The sequence below is a fragment of the Camelina sativa genome, chromosome 4, assembly GCF_000633955.1.
Source record: "Camelina sativa cultivar DH55 chromosome 4, Cs, whole genome shotgun sequence".
In the NCBI taxonomy this organism is placed as follows: domain Eukaryota; kingdom Viridiplantae; phylum Streptophyta; class Magnoliopsida; order Brassicales; family Brassicaceae; genus Camelina; species Camelina sativa.
The window spans coordinates 4,732,489-4,739,971 of record NC_025688.1 but is presented as its reverse complement, the minus strand read 5'-3'; the positions used below and the strand labels follow the sequence as shown (position 1 = coordinate 4,739,971).

At 31.0% G+C, this 7,483-nt stretch overlaps 1 pseudogene; it reads left to right on the top strand.

Moving 5' to 3' along the window:
- On the top strand, positions 3,990 to 6,250 carry LOC109132652 (annotated as a pseudogene).

Below are 7,483 nucleotides of genomic sequence, written 5' to 3'. Positions count from 1 at the left end.
ATATTAATGTTCTTGATCGATCTCCCGTCTTTGATGATATACTTTATGGTCAAGCTCCACAAGTTACCTACTACGTTAACGGCAGAGAGTACAATTTGACTTACTATCTGACAGACGGTATTTATCCGAAATGGCCAACTTTTATTCAATCCATACCACTACCACAGAGTCCAAAAGCATCTTTATTTGCTGAACGCCAAGAAAGTGCCCGAAAAGATGTTGAGCGTGCTTTCGGTGTCCTACAAGCTAGATTCGCCGTAATCAAAAATTCATGTCTTTTATGGGATAAAGACAAAGTGGGATTGATCATGAGGACGTGTATCATACTCCACAATATGATTGTTGAAAATGAACGAGATGGATACACTCAAACTGACGTTTCTGATTTCCCATAAGGAGATGGTGTAGATCTTTCATATTCTATCAATATGGCTTCAAATATCAGCAATGTGCTGAATGGTCAAACGATAATTCGTGATAGAGAAGTGCATCACCAATTGAAACATGATTTAGTTGAACATTTATGGACTAAATTTGGGTATTAAATTTGTTTCATGTTTAATTAAATATGTTTCTATGTTTTATTTCATGTTGTGTGTTATGTTTTTGTTTTTTAATGTTTTGTGTTTTAATTTTAAATATTGTATGTTATTTTATATTTTTATTATTAAAATATGTTTCTATGATATATAAAATAATTTCAAATATTTAAATTATTAATTATTATTTTACTATATTTATTACTAAGAAACACCTAAACTTGGTTCTACCAATAATCAACAAAATTTTCCTTTTCTCTTAACAAAGTTTTTTTTCCCATTTTTATTATTAAAAATTGTCTTAAAAAACAACTAAGAAACACACTAACGAGGATAGTCTAAAGCTAATGGTAGAAAAATGTTTAAACTTTAAAGTGTGAACTTTGCAATAGAGATGGCCTAAAAGTCGGCCAAGACAACCTACCTCCGGTTGCGTGTAAATAGGGTTTGTTTAGCTAGAAATCAATAAAAGAAAAAGAAAAAAATTGTAAGTAACGCTACTATCCCAAGAACTTGTACGTTGCAGAAGAAAATCAGAGTAGTCCCGGTTTTCAATGCTCCTTAGGCCATCATTAATGGTCCTTAGGCCATCATTAATGAAACAACTTTTTTTTTGTGTTTTTAGATTAAATATATAGTGAAAATAATGTTAGATCAGTTGTTAAAATCATAAGTAAAAAAAATGGGAGAACTAATTATGGTGTTCTTAGAATAAAGATATAGTGAAATAATATTCATAAACATTTTACAAATTATAAAAACTTATAAAATAACATTTAAATTGCTTACTTATATAAAAACAATTGTATACTTATAAATTAATATAATATTCATAAACATTTTACAAATTATAAAAACTTATAAAATAACATTTAAATTGCTTACTTATATAAAAGCAATTGTATACTTATAAATTAATATAATATTCTTAAACATTTTACAAATTATAAAAACTTATAAAATAACATTTAAATTGCTTACTTATATAAAAGCAATTGTATACTTATAAATTAATATAATATTCTTAAACATTTTACAAATTATAAAAACTTATAAAATAACATTTAAATTGCTTACTTATATAAAAGCAATTGTATACTTATAAATTAATATAATATTCTTAAACATTTTACAAATTATAAAAACTTATAAAATAACATTTAAATTGCTTACTTATATAAAAGCAATTGTATACTTATAAATTAATATAATATTCTTAAACATTTTACAAATTATAAAAACTTATAAAATAACATTTAAATTGCTTACTTATATAAAAGCAATTGTATACTTATAAATTAATATAATATTCTTAAACATTTTACAAATTATAAAAACTTATAAAATAACATTTAAATTGCTTACTTATATAAAAGCAATTGTATACTTATAAATTAATATAATATTCTTAAACATATTACAATTATAAAAACTTATAAATTAACATTTAAATTGTATACTTATATAAAAGCAATTATATACTTATAAATTAATATAATATTCTTAAACATATTACAATTATAAAAACTTATAAATTAACATTTAAATTGCATACTTATATAAATGAAATATTTTCTTTTTTTCCAAAAAATCTCGTCCAATCACATGAAGCCACGTCAAATAAGAACTGGGCTTAAATCAGTTCTACATAAAGAACTAAAAAAGTGTTCTAAGCCACTATTCATTATTTTTATAATTTTTTTGGGCTTAGAACACCCTTGGTGTTGTCCCATTAATGATGGCCTTACAGGCTTACACCAACATTGAGCCCCAAAATAACTATCCATCAACTTAAAGACATGATTAACTCTATCTAGACTTTATCTAAAGAAGCAAGCAACTTAAAAGGTTTAAACATACAACTTCAACAACTTCTTTGACTTGTTGCCTTGTCTCTTTTTTTCTTTTTCCATGTATTTGGTATCTATCTTGTGCATGATTTAAAACTACAATTGTTGCATTAAAACTTGATGTATACGATCCCGTACCCGAGAAACCAGTTTCGTTTAAACTTGCATATATTTACTTAATCAGACATCCATATATTTACGCCAACTTTATAGATGTTAACGACTACCACTACACTAGATTTTAAATGATAATTTCTAATGAAGAATTTGAGAGGTATCTCTCCTATTGGCTATAGAATTTGTATGATGTTAAATTATTTATGTATCTCAATGAAACTTTCATACTCACATGTCAAAACTAGTAAAAAATAAAGTATATACTTTCCTTAACTAACGCAATCACAAAGTAATTGCTGGAAAATTATAATCCGGTGACATACTTAATTGTTGTACAATCACGTATCAAATATCCGTAATTAAATCAATCCCTTTAAAGCTTGATTGCTAAACACAAGAAGTATAATTGAGATACTTGACCGATCAATACGATTAAAACAGAAGCACACTTACCTTTAATATTACATGAAATGCCATTAGAATTAATAAATTTTAAGATTCCATTAATGGTTAACTGGTCTAACTAACTATTAAGGGGGAGGTATTGGTTTAAGATTTAGAAAGAATTTTAATGACTTTAAAAGTTAGGTAAAATATGTTGTTATTCAATCAAGACTTTTAAAAACTCTTTAAAAATTTGGTGTTATTGGTTGTGGATTTGTAAAAAGTTATCTAAAATCTTGATAAATCTAGTGTTATTGGATTAAGAGTTTTATAAAGTCATTAAAAGTTTTATGTTATTCAAGTAAAACAAAAGAATCTTGGATTGTTAATGAATTCAAATTTTATGTTATTGGTTTAGGATTTTATATCATTTCCTTCATAACAAAAGTCATGAAAACTCTTTCATCAAATAGAAAGATTTTACAAGATTAGAAAAAATAAATCATCAAGATTTTAAAAAACTTCCTAAACAATCTCTTAGAATCCTTCATTTTTAACTTTCAATTTTCTATGATTTTAACAATCAGCAAGAACATAAAGTCATTAAAATTCTTTCTAAATCCTAAACCAATACCTCCCCCTAACTAAATTATTCCCAATATTTTTTTAGTAGTATCTTTTAAGATTTAAACATAAAGATATACTTATATTTTTTTTAGTTATAACATAATCTTAAATAAATATTTTTATCTCTATCTCTATTCAATATTTTTTCAAACATTAATTAACAAAATTCATTAAATAATTACTAAAATTTTAAATTTAAATTTTGATCTATAAAACGAGATATTAAAAAGCAAAAGAGAACCCAAATAGAAAAAGATTCTCCAAATCGCATTAAAACTGAATCAAAACCGTTTCTGAATTTGAAACGTTTCATTGGCGGTGGTTTCAAAATGCAATTTTAGGGTTTATGCCTTATGGTATATAAATAGAAAATGCTCGTGTGAGGGAATAATATAGTTTACTCGCTTTCTCTTTCTCCAAGAGAAAACTTTAAAAGTTTGAAGAAACCATTTACCCCTTAACTGTTACGGCTATGGCGGCGGCAGCGAAGTTCTCGGTTGACTTGGACTACGAAACTTGGGCTCCAAAGACGAAAGCTACACTAACGGAGAAAGGACTCTGGGGCGTTGTGGAAAACGGAGTCCCACCGGATCCGACGAAGATTCCACAAGTAGCGGCGACGATTCAACCCCAAGAACTTTCGAAATGGAGAGATCTCGTGGTAAAAGACACGAAAGCCCTCCAGGTATTGCAATCTTCTCTTCCAAACTCGGCTTTTAAGAAGACTCTCTGTGCTTCTTCTGCCAAAGATGTTTGGGATCTGCTCAAAGGTAACCATGGAGGGATACTAAGTAGATTAGAGAAGGAGTTCGAACAACTTAGTATGGTCGAAGGAGAAACACTTGAACTTTACTTAGATAGATGATACAATTTAGAAAGGCTTGGTTTATACATTAACATAAGATAGGTATTTATACATTAACATAAGATAGGTATTTATACATAAGGGTAGAAATATGATAAGGCTAAGTTTCCTATTCTAAGATAAATACTAATGTAAATAATACAGAAGAGATATAGTGTAAATATTCTTAATGTATATTTTCTAGATCCTCTTTGATCTCCAGTTTCCTTGATAATAGAGTTGAGAAAGTCCTTGTACAGTTTCGTCGTTTGAACATTGACAAATCTAAGTATGAGGTTAACAAGAAGTTCTTGAGTTCGCTTGCGAGGCCGTATAGTGTCGTAGCTCCGATTCTGGAAGAGAACATGGAAGTGATGGAGAACATGTCTCTTGAGAGTCTTGTTGAGTTTTTTGATATATATGATTCTGTTGCTGAGGAGTTTGTTCTTCTAATGTTGAAAGATATGTGTCTTAATAACTCGAAGCCTGGTCGTAAGTGGTGTGACTTGTGCAAGAAGAACAACCACAACCTAGAAGAGTGTTATTTCAACTCTAGGGCAAGGAGAGGTAAGCCGAGGAAAGGCAAGTGCTTTCAATGTGGAGAACGAGATCACTATGCAATAGATTGCAAGAGAAAGATTCAGCAAGAACAAGTGGCCGCCACAGAAGCTGCCAAGGAAGAAGAAGAAATCAGAGCTGATTACCTCATGATAGCAGAGGACGACGTCGTTNGAACATTAACTTCAAATGAAGAGCAATGTGTATAAAATTAAAGAACATTAACTTCAAATGAAGAGCAATGTGTATGAAATTAAAGAGAAGCAACAGATCTGGAAAGCAAGTTAATAGAGCTATAAGTGTTTTCATTATGTTTTTTCATAGACTCAATCATGAACCGTACACAAAGTACAGATAGGGAGAGGTACCCATAAATTAATATAGCTAAAGAAGCTAAGAAAGTCTTGAGTTCGCTAGCGAGGCCGTATAGTGTCGTAGCTCCGATTCTGGAAGAGAACATAAAAGTGATGGAGAACATGTCTCTTGATAGTCTTGTTGAGTTTTTTGAAATATATGATTCTGTTGCTGAGGAGTTTGTTCTTCTAATGTTGAAAGATATGTGTATTAATAACTCGAAGCCTGTTCATAAGTGGTGTGACTTGTGCAAGAAGAACAATCACAACCTAGAAGAGTGTTATTTCAACTCTAGGGCGAGGTCGGGGAGAGGTAAGCAGAGGAAAGACGAGTGCTTTCAATGTGGAGAACGAGGGCACTATGCAAGAGATTGCAAGAGAAAGATTCAGCAAGAACAAGTGGCCGCCACAGAAGCTGCCAAGGAAGAAGAAGAAATCAGAGCTGATTACCTTATGATAGCTGCAGAGGACGACGTTTTCTCTGGTAGATTCAGTTATGATGAGGATATGTGGATGATATACGCTAAAGGTACCACGAATCATATGACTCCGTATGAGAAGTATTTCACCACTTTAGACAGAACGGACAAGGCTAAGGTTGGATTGGCAAACGGGAAGGTTCTCAGTGTTGAAGGAAGTGGAGATGTGAAGATCATGATGAAGGAAGGGAAGAAGAAGACGATCAAGAATGTGCTTTACGTTCCCGAGTTGAACAGAAACGTGCTGAGTATTGATCTGATGCTAGCAAGAGGCTATTCGACAATAACAAAACCAGACGAATGCATTTTTCTTGATCGGACTGGGGCAGTGTTTGGGGATACTGTGTGGGACGAGAGAGGTCCTGCTCTGCGTTTGAAGGTGATTGAAGATGATCTCACCTCTTAATGAGCCTGCTCTTTTCACTTTGGTATTGGACCTAACTCGTAAGGTGGACGTATGTGGGTTTATTTTAAAGTTGGCAGTGGACTTAACTCGTAAGGTGGACGTATGTGGTTATTTTTAAAGTTTGGTGTTATTCTGTTTTCAGTTTGTTCGTTTTTATTCATATTCTGGTACTGCAGTATGAATTATACTCTGTGTGGTCTTTTTTAATCTTGGACGGCTTTTGGCATTACTGTTGTTTCCAAAGACCTATTTTTGTTTATTCACTATGCAATGCTATTGTCAAGTTTTGTTAATGGTGCAAGCTTGGACGAATTCTAGTTAAAACCAAAGTATTGTGTTTAGTTCTAATCACAATCATAAACCATCAATAAAACTCATTCACAAATTTTGGATTGAAAAATTTAGATTTTTCAAATGTTGAGTGAGCCCTCTTTTTTGTTAGTTCCGAGGCCTCAACTCTTCTTCTACGTGTGTATTTTTTACAAGTAGTAATTTTGATTCTCGAGTTTGATAAAATGATTTAAGAGAGATGAGTAAAAATTCATTGTTGCATACTTCCTCTGATCATATCTTACCTCTCTTACTCACACACTCTTAATAATAAATTTACACACACAAACACATCTAGACCTCTAGATTTTAACAACTACCACAGTACCACTAGTGACTAGTCCATCCATACCTCTAGAAAACTAGACTACGTTTTACAAGCAAAGTCAAACAACTTACCTTACACACTAACAACTCCAACCAAATTGGTCTACTATATGGATTTTGGTTTGGTTTAGTGCATTCGGTTTTCCAATTGCACTAAACCAAACCAAAAAGCGATCTTAAGTTCTCTTAACTTAGAAACATCTACACTTTTAGGGTTAACTAACATTACTTTATAAATATACTGAATAGAAAACGAACGTTGGGGTCAGTGTGAATAGGGATTCTCTTTCTCCAAGTGTTAAAGTTAAACATATTCTGGTACTGCAATATGAATTATATAATCTTTGTGGTCTTTTAATCGTGGACGGCTTTTGGCATTAGTGTTGTTTCCAAAGACCTATTTTTTGTTTATTCACTATATGCAATGCTTTTGTCAAGTTTTGTTGATAGTGCAAAGTGAAAACGTGGACGAATTCTAGTTAAAACCAAAACATTGTGGTTAGTTCTAATCACAACTAGGAGAGTTACTCGCACGCTTGTGCGGGCAAGAATTGAATATAATATATTAATTTATTCTCAATTAAATTTGTTAAATCAAATTTTTGTTATGTTTTTGAATATGTCTGATTTTTTATAGTATTTTAACTATTCAACTTTGACTTTTCAAAT